We start from the raw sequence: 19,097 nt of genomic DNA on the forward strand, positions 1-19,097 counted from the left end.
AGAAGGCCCTGGAAAGGGACCACACCCTGACTCATTCTGAAAACCTGCAGCAATACATTGCAAATGTACAGTATTTATAAGCACCTTAAAAATGAATCTTTTGGATTGAATTCTGCAATGCAAAAGGTTAAACAATAACATATCATTACAATGCATAGATTACATTATATTTTTTTTAGGCATATTGGTCTCAAGAGGGGCAGAATCCACTTAGCGCCAGGGATCATGTGTGTGAGTGTGTTCTTTGTGTGGGGGCGTGGCCCCTTGGGAAAGGGTTGCCCCCCAAAGGAAGCAATATAATCTATGCCATTTCTGCCCCCTTAGGGGCAGATTGGCCTATTATTTTTAGGCCCTTCTGCTCCCAGGCGGGCAGAAACCATAAAGATGCCAGGGATTTTTTTTGTTTTCTTTCTTTTGTTTTTTCTGTGTTTTGGGGGGTGACCCCTTAGGCAAGGGTTGCCCCGAAGGAGCAAAAAGCACTCTTGGGCAGGTCTGCCCCACTTGGGGGCAGGTCGGCCTATTTTTTATAGACCCATCTGCCTCCAAGGGGGGGCAGAATCCACTTAGCGCCATGGATCATGTGTGTGTGTGTGTGTATGTGTGTGTGTGCGTGTGTGTGTGTGTGTGTGTGTGTATGTGTGCTTTGTGTGTGGGTGTGGCCCCTTGGGCAAGGGTCACCCCCCAAAGGGAGCAATATATTCTATGGCATTTAGGCCTCCCTTGGGGGGCAGATTGGCCTGTTTTGTTTTTTAGGCCCATCTGCACCCAAGCAGAGAACACTAGAAACCAGGACACATTTAAAAATGGTTGGTGGCGGGGTGTTTGTCAACTAGCGAAGTATTTTCATTTATGATAATAACAGTCTATTTCTCCTTTTTGTTCTAGTTCAAAGCTTTTGCTTCCTTTGCTGTGACTTGTTGCGGTTTTGGCAGTGGTTGTCAAGCGGTTTGCGTAGTTGCATGTTTTAGGTAAGTATATAAATTTACTCGAAAGGAGTATTGTTGCCATGCATGAATGACATATTTGTAGGTGGTGTACAGAATGCAGGATTATTTTTTTTCTTTTTAGTGGGATATCATTGGTGATTGCTGTGGCTATGCAGAGTAGTTGCTGGTTAGTCAAGCTTTTTCAGGCAAGTGAGCGGTATCGTTTTTGAGTTTATAACTCTCAGTGATAAAGCTACACTTTGTTTGTTACTTATCTTACACAGTGCTGGTTGTTGGTGGTGCATTTGTCCAGTTACTTTTTGAAGGAAGGATCATGGCTAGCCGTAGAATGACTGCTCATCAGGCTGTTGGTATGCTTTTAGAGTCGTCTTCTGAGATTATGAGACTGACTTTGCATCTGAGGCAGAGGAGGAAGTGCAAGATTATGGAAGTGAATTTTCTGTCAGAGAGTAATCATCTGATGATGAAGCCACTCTCAGTGCACTGAGAGCACTGATGTGCCAAAGGTGCAACAGCCAGCAGCTGAAAGGCTTCCTATTGGAAGACCTGACACTTGGGTTGCACCAAACATGGAGCAACCACAGTTGCCTGTGTTTACTGGTTTCCCAGGGTGTCGAGTTAATACAGAAAACATGTTGCCTGTCAACTTCTGTGAGTTGTTTATTGATGATATATATTTTGGAAGAGATTGTTGAGCAGACTAATTTGTATGCAGAGCAGTTTTTGAGGGACAATGCTGCCAGACTTAAGCCACACTCTAGAGCAAGCCAGTGGATTCCCACAAATCTGGAAGAGTTGAAAAAGTTTTTGAATACTTTTTTTATGGGACTGATAAGGAAGACTTCATATTGGTCTACTAGTCCCTTGATGACAACTGCTATATTTCCTGCAATCATGAGTCGTAACCACTATGAGCTTCTTCTTCGGATGTTGCATTTTGTAGATAATGCTTTAGCCTTGCCACAAGATTACCCTGATTCTGACCATATTTTTAAGATTAGACCTGTCCTTGATCATTTGGTAGATCGGTTTTCAGAGATCTATGTTCCAGGCAAAGAAATATCTGTAGATGAGTCTTTGGTTCTGTTCAAGGGTCGTTTGGTTTCTAGGCAGTACATTCTTAGCAAGAGGGCATGGTATGGAATTAAATTGTATATGCTGTCTGAAATTAGTACAGGATATGTTTATAATTTTCGGGTCTACCCTGGTAGGGATTCCAATATTGACCACCCTGGTTTTCCATCCACTTTTGGAGTTAGTAAGAGGATGGTGTAGGAACTTTGTAGACGACTGTTTAACAAAGGTCACCATTTATATGTAGATAACTTCTACACTGGAGTTCAGTTGTTCAAGGAGTTGTTCAGCGTGGTCCCTGTTACTTGTGGCACAATCTGCTAATCAGAAAGACTATCAAGGAGAGCTTGTCTGTAAAAAACTTGAGAAGGGACAGTGCAGTGCTTTGCGGAATGATGAGCTGCTAGCTCTGGGATTTGTAGACAGGAGAGATGTGTACAAGCTAACTACCATCCATGATGAGAATACTTGATCTGTGGTTGTTTGGGGTCAAGTTGCTGAAGTGCGCAAACCTGTGTGGATTTTAGACTACAATAAGCACATGGGTGGTGTTGATAGAGTAGATCAGAGGTTGGAACCTTACACTGCTGCTCGTAAGTCTTATGTTTGGTATTAGAAATTTGCGGTACACCTGTTCCACTTGGGAACTTTGAAAGCTTTTGTTGTGTTCAAGGATAGTTCTCCAGAGTCAAGGATGACAATTGTGACATTTTCGGAGTCTATCATAGCAAGCCTTGTTGTGTTGGAACAGGCAAGAGTTCCTAGAGAAGCAGTGGTGGAGGAAGTGACTAGATTGAAAGATCATCACTTTGCTGAGCACATTCCTCCCACAGCCCAAAAAAAACTTTCTTGCTAAGAGATGTAGAGGCTGTGCTCAAATAGGTATCAGAAAGTAGACTAGGATTTACTGCCCTGATTGTCCTTCAAAGCCTTGACTGTGTGTGGGTAGCTGTTTCAGGAGCTACCACACACAGAGGAATTATTGGGAAATACTGTGGGCATAAACTGCTGTTTTATATTGTCATATGTTGAGTTTCACGGTTTCATTACTGTCATGTTTTCAGTTAGAGCTTTGTGTTTGTAGTTTTGTACCTATTTATAATTAGTGGTTTCTTTGTTGTTTAAAAACAAAAAAAAGTGATGGCAGTGTGTGTGGGGTGTCGCTTGGCTGGCAGTGAGTGTTGTGTGGTGCTTGGCTGGCAGTGTGCGATGGGTGGATCTTGGCTGGAGGTGTGTGTGGGGTGGCGCTTGGCTGCCTGTGTGCGTAGGGTGGCACTTGGCTGGCTGTGTGTGTGGGGTGGTGCTTGGCCGGTGGTGTGCGTGAGGTGGCGATTAGCTGGCGGTATGCGTGGGGTAGTGCTTGGCTGGCGGTGTGTGTTGGGGCGCTTGGCTGGTGGTGAGAGTGGGGTGGCAAATGGCTGGTGATGTGAGTTGGGTGGCACTTGGCTGGCGGTGTGCGTGGGCTGGCACTTGGCTGGCGGTGTAAATGTTAACTTGCTGTTGGTTAATGCAACACACTGCCAGGATAACACCAGTCCACACACTCCAATTAGCTGGTGTGATTGCTGCATCAGGCATGAGGGCGTAAATGATGTGCCCTTGAGTGGCGGGTGCGAGTGTTGTAATGTGCTGGGCCGTGGATGGCACCGTGAATGGTCTTGTGCATATCATGTATGAAAGGTGTGTGAATGGACTGTAAAGCAGTTGGTTCCTTGTCGTGGCTTTACAGCTGATGGACTGTGAGTCATTGGTTCAGTTTTTTGGCCTTTCAGTTATTAACAGTGCATTTCATTTTTGTGAACTCTCTTGTTAATACAATTTGTGCCAAATACAACCAGTATGTGTGGTAAAAATAACAAAACCTGCTCCGCTCTAACCAGGCGTTGGAGTACAACGTGACATCCTAGGTGTCTCGGGTGGGATCCCCAATGATGAAGCATACCACCAACTTGGTTGGTGGGTGAGGGGTCTTTTTAACATAACCTCAGTGTGTTTCTTTTCACAATTTTAGTGTTTGGAACATCACATAAGTACGTGGACACATTAAAATGATCTATTGCAAAACTGCCTGTGTTTGGGGAGATGACCTATGATTTTGGTCCCAGGTGCGGCCTTCATCTAGGGAAACCTACCAAACCCGGACATGTTTTAAAACTAGCCACCCCAAGGAGTCAAAGGAGGTGTGGCTTGCCTGGATCCCCCAATATTTTCTTACCCAGACTCCTCTGCAAACCTTGAAATGTGCTTACAAAAGCATATTTTCCTCACTTTTCATTGTAGGATCACCGCTCCGGCACAAATTTCCTACCACCCAGCGTTCCCCTCAGTCTCCCAAATAAAATTATACCTCACTTGTGTGGGTCCCCAAAGCAGAGTCAGACTAAAAGATCTATAAAAGAAAAATATGTGCTTATCAACTTGCGGAGCTAACACCTCAATCTCTACAGGGTATTGGCATTTTTCTGTTGCAGGCACCTGGGCCACCCACATAAGTGAGGTATCGTTTTTATCGGGAGACTTGGGGGAACACTGGGTGGAAGGAAATTTGTGGCTCCTCTCAGATTCCATAAGTTTCTGTCACCAAAATTTGAGGAAAATGTATTTTTGTTTGCCAAATTTTGAGGTTTGCAAAGGATTGTGGGCAAGAAAACACTGGGGGATCCACACAAGTCACACCTCCCTGGACTCCCTCACGTGTATATTTTTCAGAAATGTTTGGGTTTGGTAGGTTTTCCTATATGGCTTTTGAGCCCATGACCAAAAACGTGAGTGTCCAACCCAGCAAAAACAGTTAGTTTTGTATTTGATCATTTAGATGTGTCCACATAGTGTTTTGGGGCACTAGGCCTACCCACACAACAGAGGTACCATTTTTATCTAGAGACTTGGGGGAACACTGGGTGGAAGGAAATTTGTAGCTTCACTCAGATTCCGGAACGTTATGTCACAGAAATGTGAGGAAAATGATATTTTGAGGTTTGCAAAGGATTCTGGGTAACAGAACCTGGTGAGAGCCCCACAAGTCACCCCTTCTTGGATTCCCCTGGGTGTCTAGTTTTCACAAATGTGCAGGTTTGGTAGGTTTACCTAGGTGCCTGCTGAGCTAGAGGCCAAAATCCAAAGCTAGGCACTTTGCAAAAAAGAGCTCAGTTTCCATTGGGAAAATGTGATGTATCCATATTGTGTTTTGGGGCATTTTCTGTCACAGGCATTAGGCCTACCCACACAAGTGGGGTAACATTTTTACCAGGAGACTTGGGGGAATGCTGGGTGGTAGGAAATTTGTGGCTTCTCTTAGACTCCTGAACTTTCTGTCACCGAAATGTGAGGAAAAAGTGTTTTTTAGCCAAATTTTGAGGCTTGCTAAAGATTCTGGGTAACAGAACCTGGTGAGAGCGCCACAAGTCACCCCATCTTGGATTCCTCTAGTTGTCTAGTTTTAAAAAATGTGCAGCTTTGGTAGGTTTCCCTAGGTGCCGGCTGAGCTAAAGGCCAAAATCCACAGCTAGGCACTTTGCAAAAAACAGCTCTGTTTTCTGTCAAAAAATGTGATGTGTCCACGTTGTGTTTTGGGGCATTTCCTGTTGCGGGCGCTAGGCCTACCCACACAAGTGAGGTATCATTTTTATCGGGAGACTTGGGGGAGCGCTGGGTCAAAGGAAATTTGTGGCTCCTCTCAGATTCCCGAATGTTATGTCACCGAAATGTAAGGAAAAAGTGTTTTATTAGCCAAATTTTGAGGTTTGCAAAGGGTTCTGAGTAACAGAACCTGTTGAGAGCCCCACAAGTCACCCCATGTTGGATTCCCCTAGTTGTGTTGTTTTAAAAAATGCACAGGTTTGGAAGGTTTACCTAGGTGCCGGCTGAGCTAGAGGCCAAAATCCACAGCTAGGCACTTTGCAAAAAACAGGTCTGTTTTCTTTAGGAAAATATGATGTGTCAGCGTTGTGTTTTGGGGCATTTCCTGTCGCGGGCACTAGGCGTACCCTCAGAAGTGAGGTTCTATTTTTATCAGGAGACTTGGGGGAACGCTGGGTGGAAGGAAATTCATGGCTCCTCTCAGATTCCAGAACACTATGTCACCGAAATATGAGGAAAAAGTGTTTTTCAGCCACATTTTGAGGTTTGCAAAGGATTCTGTGTAACAGAACCTGGTGAGATCCCCACAAGTCACCCCATATTGGATTCACATAGTTGTCTAGTTTTAAAAAATGCACAGCTTTGGTAGGTTTCCCTTGGTGCCGGCTGAGCTAAAGGCCAAAATCCACAGCTAGGTACTTTTAAAAAAAAAAAGCTCTGTTTTCTTTGGGAAAATGTGATGTGTCCACGTTGTGTTTTGTGGAAATTCCTGTTGTGGGTGCTAAGCCTACCCACACAAGTGAGGTTCCATTTTTATCAGGAGACTTGGAGGAATGCTGGATGGAAGTAAATTTGTGGCTTCCCTCAGATTCACAAACTTTCTGTCACCGAAATGGGAGGAAAAAGTGTTTTTTTAGCCACATTTTGAGGTTTGCTAAGGATTCGGGGTGACAGAACCTGGTGAGAGCCCCACAAGACACCCCATCTTGGATTCCCATAGTTGTGTAGTTTTAAAAAATGTGCAGCTTTGGTAGGTTTCCTTAGGTGCCGGCTGAGCTAAAGGCCAAAATCCACAGCTGGGGACTATGCAAAAAACAGCTTTTTTTCTCTAGGAAAATATGATGTGTGCACGTTGTGTTTTTGGGCATTCCGGTCGCGGGCACTAAGCCTACCCACACAATTGAGGTAACATTTTTATCAGGAGACTTGGAGGAACGGTGGGTGGAAGGAAATCTGTTGCTCCTCACAGGTTCTAGAACGTTATGTCACCGAAATTTGAGAAAAAAGTGTTGTTTTAAGCACATTTTGCGGTTTACAAAGGATTCTGGGTAACAGAACATGGTGAGAGCACCACAAGTCATCCCATCTTGGATTCCCCTAGGTGTCTAGTTTTAAAAAATGTGCACTTGTGGTAGTTTTACCTAGCTGCCGGCTGAGCTAAAGGCCCAAATCAACAGCTAGGCACTTTGCAAAAAACAGCTCTGTTTTCTTTAGGAAAATATGATGTGTCCACATTGTGTTTAGGGGCATTTTCTGTCGTGGGCACTAAGCCTACCCACACAAGTGAGGTTCCATTTTTATCAGGAGACTTGCGGGAACGCTGGGTGGAAGGAAATTTGTGGCTTCCTTCAGATTCAAAAACGTTCTGTCACCGAAATATGAGGAAAAAGTGTTTTTTTAGCCAAATGTTGAGGTTTGCTAAGGATTCAGGGTAACAAAACCTGGTGAGAGCCCCACAAGTCACCCTATCTTGGATTCCCATAGTTGTGTAGTTTTAAAAAATGCGCAGCTTTGGTAGGTTTCCCTAGGTGATGGCTGAGCTAAACGCCAAAATCCACAGCTAGGCACTTTGCAAAAAACAGCTCTGTTTTCTTTAGGAAAATATTATGTGTCCATGTTGTGTTTTGGGGTATTTCCTGTCGCGGGCACTAAGCCTACCCACACAAGTGAGGTAACATTGTCATCAGGAGACTTGGGGGAATGGGGGATGGAAGGAAATTTGTTGCTCCTCACAGATTCCAGAACATTATGTCACCGAAATATGAGGAAAAGTGATTTTTAAGCAAATTTTGAGGTTTACAAAGGATTCTGGGTAACTGAACCTGGTGAGAGCCCCACAAGTCACCCCATCTTGGATTCCCCTAGGAGTCTAGCTTTCACAAATGTGCAGGTGTGGTAGGTTTCCCTAGGTGCCGGCTGAGCTATAGGCCAAAATCCACAGCTAGGCACTTTGCAAAAAAAGCTGTTTTCTTTGGGAAAATATGATGTATCCACGTTGTGTTTTGGGGCATTTCCTGTCGCGGCCACTAAGCCTACCCACACGAGTGAGGTAACATTTTTATCGGGAGACTTGGGGGAAGGCTGGGTCGAAGGAAATTTGTGGCTCCTCTCAGATTCCCGAATGTTATGTCACCGAAATGTGAGGAAAACATTTTTTATTAGCCAAATTTGGAGGTTTGCAAAGGGTTCTGAGTAACAGAACCTGTTGAGAGCCCCACAAGTCACCCCATATTGGATTCCCCTAGTTGTGTTGTTTTAAAAAATGCACAGGTTTGGTAGGTTTACCTAGGTGCCGGCTGAGCTAGAGGCCAAAATCCACAGCTAGGCACTTTGCAAAAAACAGGTCTGTTTTCTTTAGGAAAATATGATGTGTCCGCGTTGTGTTTTGGGGCATTTCCTGTCGCGGGAACTAGGCGTACCCTCACAAGTGAGGTTCTATTTTTATCAGGAGACTTGGGGGAACGCTGGGTGGAAGGAAATTTATGGCTCCTCTTAGATTCCAGAACACTATGTCACCGAAATATGAGGAAAAAGTGTTATTCAGCCACATTTTGAGGTTTGCAAAGGATTCTGTGTACAGAACCTGGTGAGATCCCCACAAGTCACCCCATATTGGATTCACATAGTTGTTTAGTTTTCAAAAATGCACAGCTTTGGTAGGTTTCCTTTGGTGCCGGCTGAGCTAAAGGCCAAAATCCACAGCTAGGTACTTTGCAAAAAAAAGCTCTGTTTTCTTTGGGAAAATATGATGTGTCCACATTGTGTTTTGTGGAAATTCCTGTTGTGGGCGCTTAGCCTACCCACACAAGTGAGGTTCCATTTTTATCAGGAGACTTGGAGAAACGCTGGATGGAAGTAAATTTGTGGATTCCCTCAGATTCACAAACTTTCTGTCACCGAAATGTGAGGAAAAAGTTTTTTTTTTTAGCCACATTTTGAGGTTTGCTAAGGATTCGGGGTAACAGAACCTGGTGAGAGCCCCACAAGACACCCCATCTTGGATTCCCATAGTTGTGTAGTTTTAAAAAATGTGCAGCTTTGGTAGGTTTCCTTAGGTGCAGGCTGAGCTAAGGGCCAAAATCCACAGCTAGGGACTATGCAAAAAACAGCTTTGTTTTCTTTAGGAAAATATGACGTGTGCACGTTGTGTTTTGGGGCATTCCTGTCGTGGGCACTAAGCCTACCCACACAATTGAGGTAACATTTTTATCGGGAGACTTGGAGGAACGGTGGGTGGAAGGAAATTTGTTGCTCCTCACAGGTTCTAGAACGTTCTGTCACCGAAATTTGAGAAAAAAGTGTTGTTTTAAGCAAATTGTGAGCTTTACAAAGGATTCTGGGTAACAGAACCTCGTGAGAGCCCCACAAGTCATCCCATCTTGGATTCCCCTAGGTGTCTAGTTTTAATAAATGTGCATGTGTGGTAGTTTTACCTAGGTGCTCGCTGAGCTAGAGGCCAAAATCCACAGCTAGGCACTTTGCAAAAAACAGCTCTGTTTCCATTGGGAAAATGTGATCTGTCCACATTGTGTTTTGGGGCATTTTCTGTCACGGGCACTAGGCCTACCCACACAAGTGAGGTTCTATTTTTATCAGGAGACTTGGGGAACGCTGGGTGGAAGGAAATTTGAGGCTCCTCTCAGATTCCAGGACTTTCTATCACCGCAATGTGAGGAAAAAGTGTTTTTTAGCCAAATTTTGAGGTTTGCTAAAGATTCTGGGTAACAGATCCTGGTGAGAGCCCCAGAAGTCACCCCATCTTGGATTCCCATAGGTGTCTAATTTTCACAAATGTGCAGGTTTGGTAGGTTTCCCTAGGTGCCGGCTGAGGTAGAGGCCACTTTGCAAAAATCATGTCAGATTTCAATGTAAAAATGCGATGTGTCCATGTTACGTTTCCTGTCACGAGCATTAGGCATACCCATGCAATCCCACCACATGTACCATTTTTATCAGGAGACTTAGGGGAACACAGAAACAAAGGGGCATATTTATACTCCGTTTGCGCCGAATTTGCGTCGTTTTTTTCAACGCAAATTCGACGCAAAACTAACTCCATATTTATACTTTGGCGTTAGACGCGTCTAGCTCCAAAGTTCATGGAGTTTGCATAATTTTTTGGCGTGAACACCTTCCTTGCGTTAATGATATGCAAGGTAGGCGTTCCCGTCTTAAAAAATGACTCCCAGGCATGTGCGTGGTATTTATACTCCCGGACAAAAATGACGCCCGGGAGTGGGCGGGGCAAAAAACCCCGCATTTGCGCCTCTTTTTAACGCCTGGGTCAGGGCAGGCGTTAAGGGACCTGTGGGCTCAGAATGAGCCCAGAGGTGCCCTCCCCTACCCCCAGGGGCACCCCCTGCCACCCTTGCCCACCCCAGGAGGACACCCAAGGATGGAGGGACCCATCCCAGGGAAGAAAAGGTAAGTTGTGGTAAGTATTTTTTTTTTTTGTGGCATAGGGGGGCCCGATTTGTGCCACCCTACATGCCACTATGCCCAATGACCATGCCCAGGGGACATAAGTCCCCTGGGCATGGCCATTGGGCAAGGGGGCATGACTCCTGTCTTTGCTAAGACAGGAGTCATGTTAATGGCGTCTGGGCGCCAAAAAAAAATGGCGCAAATCGGGTTAAGACGATTTTTTTGCCTCAGCCTGACTTGCCCCATTTTTGGACGCCCAAACGCCATTGTTCCCTACGCCGGCGCTGCCTGGTGTACGTGGTTTTTTTTCACGCACACCAGGCAGCGCCGGTCGGCTAACGCCGGCTAACGCCATTCAATAAATACGGCGCCTGCATGGCGCTTCAGAATGGCGTTAGCCGGGGCTAATTTTTTTGCCGCAAAACTGCGTTAGCGCAGTTTTGCGTCAAAAAGTATAAATATGGCCCAAAGTGTTATTGCCCCTTGTCTTTCTCTACATATTTTACTTCCAAATGTAAGACTGTGTGTAAAAAAGATGTCTATTTGAGAAATGCCCTGTAATTCACATGCTAGTATGGGCGCCCTGGAATTCAGATATGTGCAAATAACAACTGCTTCTCAACTCATTATCTTGTGCCCATTTTGGAAATATAAAGGTTTTCTTGATACCTATTTTTCACTCTTTATATTTCAGCAAATAAATTGCTGTATACCGGGCATAGAATGAAAACCCATTGGAAGGGGCAGCCTTCGTCTGCTGCCTTTTTCCTATTTAAAAAAAAATAAACACATTTTTTGCTGTATTTTGGCTAATAACTTGGTCTCCTTCAGAGGAACCCACAACATCTGGGTACCTCTAGAATCCCTAGGATGTTGGAAAAAAGGAAGCAAATTTGCCATGGGTACCTTATGTGGTTAAAAAGTTATGAGTGCCTAAGCGCAAACTGCCCCAAACAGCCAAATAAAGGCTTGCCACCTGTGTGGGATAAAGCCTGGCAGCAAAGGGGTCAATGGACTATTGTGAAACTGTGCCTCACCACAAACCTGTTACAAAGAGATATGAACATTTTAATAAACACATTTACAGCCTTCTTCATTTCACGCAGCAGCAAGGAAACCCCTTTGAAATGACTGAGCCTGTGCGACCACACAACTTTGTGACCAAACAATATGTGGATAATGACATAAAGACATATCTTCTGGATGTCCTGGAACATGAATCAGAACTATAGAACTGAAGAAGAGATTTCTATTGAAGGAGAAAATGCTGTTTAACATAATCACTAAAGCTAAACTTCCACGCTTTAATTGCCATAGTAAGAGTTTTGTCCAATCAGCCACTTCAAAACCGGTGACAAAAAAATTACTTTTGCAAGCACATAGAAAGGCGGATGTAGCAAAACAAAAGGGGTGAATTTACCAAAGACATTTTGTTGCATGGTCTTCTTCCAACGAACGCATTATTTAATGGAGATGCTGCATTCAAAGCAGTAAAGCACAAAGGCTCTCATTACAACCCTGGTGATCGGTGTTAAAGCGGCATTAATACCGCCAACAGGCCGGCAGAAAAAAAATGGAACCACGACCATGGCGGAAACCGCCCACACAGACTGCCACTTTAACACTCCAACCGCCACGGCGGTAGAACCAAACACCGCGGCGGTAACCGCCAACAGACAGGCAGAGGACAAAGTACCGCACACACTATTACAAGAGACCTATCTGCCACCTTTTCCGGGGCGGAACTAATGCTATCAAAAGCACGGCAGAAAAAGTACACAGAATGGAAAACATTCACCTCTCGACACCCAACGAGGAACCAGGATGCCATGGAGCCCGAACTACAGGTGTTACCAATGGTGCTCTTCATGCTGCTTTATTAGGAGCAGGACAGACGCCGTCGATGACCACAGTGAGTACTGCCCTACAACAAAGGTGATGGGGGAGGGAAAGGAGAGTACACACACACACATGCAACACGCAATACCCCCACCTCCACCCTCACCCACAACAACATACACACAAATACATGCAGCAACATTACATATACATCCCATCACCCCCTGTAAGAACGCAAGGACAAAAGGAAAGGGGGCTCAATGCCCATTTCTGTATCCTGGGGAGTGCAAAGCCACAGTCTCTCAAGTCTCTCCAGTGGGTGGTTTGCCCACTGCTTTATCCCGGGGAGTGCAAAGCCACAGTCTCTCAAATATCACCAAGTGGATGTATCTCTCCACTGGTTCTGGAGGGGGCATGGTGCCCAGAGTGCTTCATCCTGATTAGGACTGAGGTAGTGGATGTATCTCTCCACTGGTTCTGGAGGGGGCCTGGTGCCCAGAGTGCTTCATTTTGCCAAAGACTGAGGTAGTGGATGTATCTCGCCACTGGTCCTGGAGGGGGCCTGGTGCCCAGAGTGCTTCATCCTGCCAAGGACTGAGGTAGTGGATGGATCTCTCCACTTTTTCTAAAGAGGGCATGGTGCCCAGAGTGCTTCATCCTGCCAAGGACTGAGGTAGTGGATGGATCTCTCCACTTTTTCTAGAGAGGGCATGGTGCCCAGAGTGCTTCATCCTGCCAAGGACTGAGGTAGTGGGTGTCATTCCCCACTGGTTCTGGAGGGGGCATGGTGCCCAGAGTGCTTCATCCTGCCAAGGACTGAGGTAGTGGATGTATCTCTCCACTGGTTCTGGAGGGGGCATGGTGCCCAGAGTGCTTCATCCTGCCAAGTACTGAGGTAGTGGATGAATCTCTCCACTGGTTCTGGAGGGGGCATGGCGCCCAGAGTGCTTCATTCTGCTAAGGACTGAGGTAGCGGGTGTATATCTCCACTGGTTCTGGAGGGGGCTTTGTTCCCAGAGTGCTTCATCCTGCCAAGGACTGAGGTAGTGGATGTATCTCTCCACTGGTTCTGGAGGGGGCATGGTGCCCAGAGTGCTCCACGTGCGGTGTGGCTGGTACAATCTCTTCACCTGGGTGTTTGTGCCACAAGATTGCCGAGGTACAGGTAGCATGATACGCCATGGAGGCAGCGACATACCCCACACTGCTGCAGCTTCGCCTTCCAACTGCAGGTGCAAACAGTGATGGAAGTCATGACTCATGGAAGCAGGCCAGGGTCCAGGAAGTCTCCTCCAGTCTCGGACGACTGACCACGGGGGATGGTAGCCATGTCAGCGGTGGTGCCACTGTCTGAGCACATAGCGGGGTTGGTGGCGGTGCTTGCGGTGGTGTCTGTGGTGGCGGTGGTGGCGGTGGTGCATGGGTCAGCACCTGCTGAGGGACACAGCAGGACATCTCCTGCAGCCTCTGATGGCTGCCCACTGGGGAAGAGGCTGGGGACTGCCGCTGAGGCTGTGCCGGTAGCTGTGCAGGGGGCTGTGCAGGTGGCGGTGCAGGTGGCGGTGCAGGTGGCGGTGCAGGTGGCGGTACAGGTGGCGGGGCAGCTTGCGGTGTTCGCCCCCATACAGGTTGGTGTGGTCGTGGACTTTTGTTTTTGCTGAGCCCTTGGTGGCTGGTAGGTGCGGCTTCTCCCTCTGGGATGTGGGCACCTTTTTCACCTTGGCAGGTGGCGGAATATCCTTGCCCTCGCTACGTGGCACATTGGCAGCCCTGATGGGTGGTGCACTCGATGACCCCGCAGTTGCTGGCACCGCTGTGCCGGGGGATTTGGTGGCTGAGGTGCTGGGCTGGGACCTGGAAAGCCTGACCCTAAAGGAAGGATGGGGGGGAGGTGAAGGGAAGAGGTCTAGGATTGCCAGGAAAAGTTTTTTAGACACACTGGGACAGGAAGATGGAGGGGGGCTGGGAGTGGAGGAAGAGGTAGTGGTTGTAGGAGGTGTACATCTGCTGAATTTGGGTGACGGTGCATGGGCCAGAGGCAGTTGTGAGGTGGATGGCTGTTGGGTGGGTGTGTGCCTGCGTTTGTGTACTTTGGGAGGAGGGCTCAGAGACACACTGGGAGAGGACACAGGGGATGTGTGAATGGTAGTGGGGGTGGTGATTGCACGTGAGGGGTGTGTTGTGATGGGCGTGCTGGTGATGGAGGTAGTGGATGAAGATGTAGTGCATGCAGGTGTGAGTGTAGATGCTACTGGGAGGGAGGTGGAGGAAGAGGAGGAGAGGGACACAGTGGAGGCAGTGGATGTTGGTGTGTTTGCTTGGTTATGCTGCTTGTGGGAGTGCCTGTGAGATGAAGTGTGTTGCTTATGTTTGCCTGAGCCACTTTTGTGTGTTGATTTGGGTGAATGCTGGTCTGATGGTGTGCTTGGGATAGGCTGGGGTCGAGGGGATTGGGTCTGGGTAAAAAAGTTGGAAGGGGGAGGCTGGACAAAGGGACAATAACTGCCATCAGTGCTGAGGCCAGAGCCTGAAATGCTCTCTGTTGGGCCGCCACGCCAGAGTGAATGCCCTCCAGTTATGCATTTGTTTGTTGCAAATGCCTCTCAACACACTGGATGGCATTTAGAATAATTGACTGCCCAACCTTGAGGGATCTCAGGAGGTCAATAGCCTCCTCCCTGTGGGCAGCAGGGTTGACTGGGGCAGGCCCTGAGGTGCCTGGGGCGAAGAAGATGCCCACCCTCCTGGGTGAGCGGGCACGGGACACACGCTGAGGGGCTGCTGGGAGGGCGGTGCTGATTGAGGCGGTGGCGGTTGTACCTGTTGATGCGGTGGGCACAGAAGTGCCCGCCACCGCAAGGGACCTTCCATCAGAGGAGGAGTGCTGTCACTGGTGTCAGCTCCTGTCCCGCCGTGGAGCTCCCCTCGCCCTCCATCCCACTGGTGGATTCAGACTCCGTTGCTTCACCCTCAAGGGCCAAGTGGGTTGCAGCTCCCTCCTGCTCCGGTGCCACTGCTCTTCTGCCTGATGATGCTGTTGCACACAAGAACAGGGAGACCACAAAAGGGGGGGGGAGACAGAAGAAAAACATGTTCAGTGCATGCAACACCACTACTGTTGGCGGACACAACACACAGGGAGCAGCCCTCAGCACTACGCCATGCGCTAACAGTTCCTAGAAAATTCACCTGACCATGGGGTACGAGGCCTAGGCCCAATTGATGCACACCTGGAAGTCACAGGAGCCTGACTAGGTGTAGATGGCTCTTACCACTAGTGGGGTTGGGGGGCCACATAGCCTGCCTCACAAGGGACCTTGCCTACCAAGTTCGCCCTGGACTAGGGGAACCCAACTGCCCACCTCCCCAACCCAGACACCTCGTAATGTGCGGAGAGTCAGCTGAATGAGAGTGTACTCACCCCCTTGCGGCTGCTGTGGTGCCCTCAAGTGCCCATCCAACTCTGGATAGACCACCGCCAGGATCCTGGACATCAGATGAACGTGCAGATGGTGTGTTTGGCAGACCAGTACATCTCCCATGTGAATGGCAAGTATCCTGGCTCTGTGCATGACTCTTACATTCTGAGGAACAGCAGCATCCCTTATGTGATGGGGCAACACCTGAGGCACCGTGTGTGGCTAATAGGTGAATGAATAATCAATTAAATGTATATGTGTATAAAAGGGAACAGGGTATGGGCCTGAAGCTAGAATAAGGGTGTCCAATTTGGGCACCAAAGGTAAGCCACAACACAACTACTCTGCTTCTGCACCTAGACTCTGCCATCTGTGAGTCTACCCTGCCAAATGGTGCCACCCAGGTTCTGGACCTTTGGATGAGGGTCTAAAGTGCTTGCCAGTGAAACAACAACATCCTCCCTGCTGATCAGACCCTTCACAAAAGCATTGACACCTCAGCCCTCATCTTTGGTTTGATGCATTACCTTCAGAACTGTCACTGCACGAGGGAGTCTATGGCACAACTTCCCACATCCCTCATGTCACAGTGTCCTTTCCTCGGGATCTGCACGCTGCTGAACAAAAGACCCACCTTCCGGTGTCACCAACTTAGAAAGATGTTATAGCACAGAGTTATGATGAAGGCAGTCAGGGGAAAGGGAATTAGGGTAGGGAACAGCAGGGAGAGAGATCTGAAAAGAAAAGGTTAGACCAAATATGCATTTACTCATTCATAGAATATAACTCATCAATAGACTCTTGACTAAATGCGTCTCCGATATCAGATGGCGACCCCTTTTGAAATGAGGGCAAAGCCCCTTCTTTGAATCATGGAACACGAATAAACTACGCCTCAGAACCAAGAGATGGCAAGAGCTTTGGACTATGATTATACTCAGAATATCAATCCTGTAACATCTATACATTCATAACATAAACCTTTGATTATGACCTAGAAAATCTCAAAGAATTAAATATGCTTTTCACCTATTATGCTTTCCAAAAAACAATGAAAACTATGATTTGCTTATCTCCAAAAATACTTTCACATTCACAACTATGAAGACCGAAAAGTTTTACTTATAATACCAGGAAGCGCTTTTACTTGTCTTGCCTGAAGCGCTACCCTCGTTGTGCTAAGGGGGTTCTTTACTCGTGTGGCCTGAATCACTTTGATTGTTGTGCCAAGAGCTTTTTACTCCAGTGGATTGAAGCGCTTTGATTGCCATGCCAAGAGCGCTTTACATCTGTGGACAGAAGGGCTTGAATTGCCGTGCCAAGATCTCTTTACACCTGTGGAATAAAGCAATTGAATTGACGTGCAAAGAGCGCTTTACACCTGTGGACGGAAGCGCTTGATTTGCTGTGCTAAGAGCGCTTTACATCTGTGTTCTGAAGCGCTTGAATTGCCATGCCTAGAGCGCTTTACATCTGTGAACTGATGCACTTTGTCGCGCACCTGTGCTCTAAAACGCCTTTGATCATCACACCAAGGCCGCTGTACTCTGGAAACTGGAAACGCTCTGCTTGTTGTGCTAAGGGGCGCTTTACTTCTGGAAGTAAGGACTTCCTCCAAAATTGAAGTCATCAAGGCCTTACCGCTATGAGTACGACCTACTCGTTTTTGAATTCACCATGGAAACAAGGATACTTCGATTGGATGCCACTCTGCCATGCAGGAACTCTGCTCTTCTTCAGAGAATCCCCCACGAGGTATGACTGCATCAAAGTCTTCAAAGTAGTGAGCAACATGTTTGGGTGTGGCTGGGCTTTATAGGCCTGCCACACCCCAAGATGGCTGCTGCCTCTAAAAACATGGGAATTGTAGTCCCTTCATGGAATAGCACTGATAAGTTCATCTTGTCCACCAATGTCCTGAACCTGCAACTCTATGAGCTTTGCCACAGGGCAGACGACACTGATGGCCACCTTTGGAGCAAGAGGGGATGACAAGTAGTGCGCAGAAAGCGCTGCAGAACCGCACAGTGAGTTTCGGGAGGGACCTGGACCGCGCATGGCCTTATTCCTGACACCTCATCAACAGCAGCCTCAACAATGAAGTTTCACCACTCACCTGAATGAGCTCATTATCTTGATTGTGCAATGCATCCCTAGCACTGGCCTTAACATTGCAAGCCCAGTTGACGGGATCCTCGACATTGGTGCATCAGGACCTTGCACCGCAGCCTAGTCACATCTCAAAACTGATACATCACAAAAGCTACATGATGTATCTTTGATGCTTGTTCAGTGTGCCTAACTGGGTGCCTGTAGCCAGCCCACACTCCATTGCAGTCGGACTGATCTTGTGACTTTGTCCCATCCAGTGCAACCAGATATCCTCATTAGCTCTTTGTGTTTTTTGACACTATTTTTACTCAAAGCATTTGCCATTTAGGTTTTATTTTTTTCATCAAAATCCACTCCGTTTTTTAACTCTGTTGTGGGCTCATTGTGATGTTTACTGTTTGAAGCGTTGCACAGATACCTTATACATTGTCTCTAAATGAAGACCAGTCATAGAGCACAACTCATTTTGGGTGTGCTTGTGTCTTTTCCTGACAATGATTGTGGTTGCTGCTTAACCAGGGCTCATAATCCAATCAACCAACAACCCAATTTTTTACGTTCCTGAAATTAGTAATCTAGGGAATGGGAAAAGGGACAGTTAGGTAATGATCGAATTTACATACTGGTAAACTGTATAACTTTAGACCACCTGTGGACCACTTGTTTTATTTTAGTCATTACAACTTGACACCTTTCCTGTTTGAGTCGCTTTCTATTTGCTCATTATGGCGGAGTGGCAACTTACTATTATTTTGTATTCTGTAATAGAAAATTCTATTTGAAATGCTAGAAATGTTTTTATTCTATGTTGGGACCAGAGCTGGTGTAAAGCCACAACAGAGGTTGCATGAACAATAGGTTTACAATAAAACTGTTTAAACATGGAATCGGTTGACCAATCTGCCACTCACAGAATAGCCTCCAACCTAGATCCCAACACAAAGGCTTTGGAAGCCATGGCTCCTCTAGCAGAATGAGTGCCATCCATAGCATAATCTTCATATTCGTGTCCCTTAAAATTCTTTCAAAATCAAAAAGTTATAACTTTTTTTATTCCTTTTTTAAATTTGCTATTAAAACAGGGCAACATTGTTTGTAGGAGTCAGATGCATTACTATTGGACCATGAGGTTCCACTGCCCATTGCTTCTTGAACAGGCCTACAGCCATTCTTACGAAAGAAAGCCTCCATTTTGTTTCCAAAGTCTTCGAGGTATTAGCATAGATAAACAAATTATGGGGGTTATTACAACTTTGGAGGAGGTGTTAATCCGTCCCAAATGTTACGGATATCCCACCAGCCGTATTACGAGTTCCATAGGATATAATGGACTCGTAATACTGCTGGTGGTATATCCGTCACTTTTGAGACGGATTTACACCTCCTCCAAAGTTGTGATAACCCCCTATATGTCCTAGTTTTC

This window comes from Pleurodeles waltl, chromosome 7 (assembly GCF_031143425.1).
Source record: "Pleurodeles waltl isolate 20211129_DDA chromosome 7, aPleWal1.hap1.20221129, whole genome shotgun sequence".
Lineage (NCBI taxonomy): Eukaryota > Metazoa > Chordata > Amphibia > Caudata > Salamandridae > Pleurodeles > Pleurodeles waltl.